Source organism: Daktulosphaira vitifoliae, unplaced genomic scaffold (assembly GCF_025091365.1).
Source record: "Daktulosphaira vitifoliae isolate Bord-2020 unplaced genomic scaffold, ASM2509136v1 Scaffold_1, whole genome shotgun sequence".
Classification (NCBI taxonomy): domain Eukaryota; kingdom Metazoa; phylum Arthropoda; class Insecta; order Hemiptera; family Phylloxeridae; genus Daktulosphaira; species Daktulosphaira vitifoliae.
In genome coordinates this window covers 14,782,920-14,784,107 of record NW_026099572.1, presented here as the reverse complement: position 1 = coordinate 14,784,107, position 1,188 = coordinate 14,782,920, and the positions used below count along the sequence as shown (strand labels likewise).

The following is a 1,188-nucleotide window of genomic DNA, read 5'->3' as shown; positions in this document are numbered from 1 at the left end:
TAAATTTGTAATTTTTTTGGATATTTCCCCCATTTGCGGGGAACGAGGGAATTTTTTTCAATTTTTAAGGGTAATGTCTTCAACTAGATACGATTTGTGATCTTTTGACGTATTTTTGAAAGAAATCGGTCCAGTGAGAGCTGAGAAAAAGTGGCAACAGACATAAAAAAAAAAACACATCATAGTAAAATTAATACCTTCTCCGCTTCGCATCGAAGCTAAAAAAATTTGTGCCGACGACCTATCTTTTATGCGCAAATGGCTACCATATTCAAAAATATGCTATTTTTGTATTAAAATTCTGGATTTTGTATTTTATTTTATTTTAAAATATATTATTGGGGGAATACTTTGACTTTCATGAATATTTTATAATTTAATTGACATAGAATAAAATTCATAAGACATAAAAAATTAAACTTATTTAAATTTTTTATTTTTTTCAAGTCGAAAAAGTAATTTTTAAATTTGACTTAGCTTAAATAGCTAATTTTAACGTACGACGAAAGCGACGAACAGTTGCCGAATCGGTAACACTTGTGTCTTTCAAGCAAAGGGTACGAGATCAAATCGTCTGTGGCAATTAATATTTTCATTTTTTTTTGAGTTAGAATAAAATTTTCAAATCATTTGATATTTATCTCATTTAGATTCAATAACTTCAATAAATATTAAAGATCCCATCACTTTAGTCTCCCCTCGTGAGTAGAAATTTATATTCATGTTAATATTATTTTACTATGTGGTTCTTTTTGTGGCTACGATTTATTTTGCCAACCCTCACTAGACCTACTTTTTTCAACGATACGTCAAATGATTACAATTCGTATTTAGTTTAAGTTATTATTCTTAAAAATCGAAAAAATATTCCTTATTCAAATAAAAAGTAGCTTAACCAGCTTTTTCCATACAAACAATTAATATCATTAATTTTTAATATTGTTTAAGTATTCATTGTCGAATTAGATTTCATATGATAAAAGTATTCAACTACAAAAGTAAATAATTTTACTTTATAATTTATTAATTTTTTAACTCTATTTGTGTGTGCTACTACCAGTCTATAATATGCCAAATTTTTTTGTAATATGTTGCTATATAAATCATAAATTAAAAAAAAAAATGATTTTTAGTTTCACCTGAAGTTAACGATGGAGTTTTACAATTATAATTATATTTTTGATAATA

The 1,188-nt window shown here is 25.8% G+C and overlaps 1 protein-coding gene across 1 annotated transcript in view; it reads right to left on the bottom strand.

Moving 5' to 3' along the window:
- LOC126896970 (PRL-1 phosphatase) overlaps positions 1-1,188 on the bottom strand; it is a 24,133-nt gene that overhangs the window by 15,224 nt on the left and 7,721 nt on the right. The gene's annotated exons all lie outside the window — the stretch shown is intronic.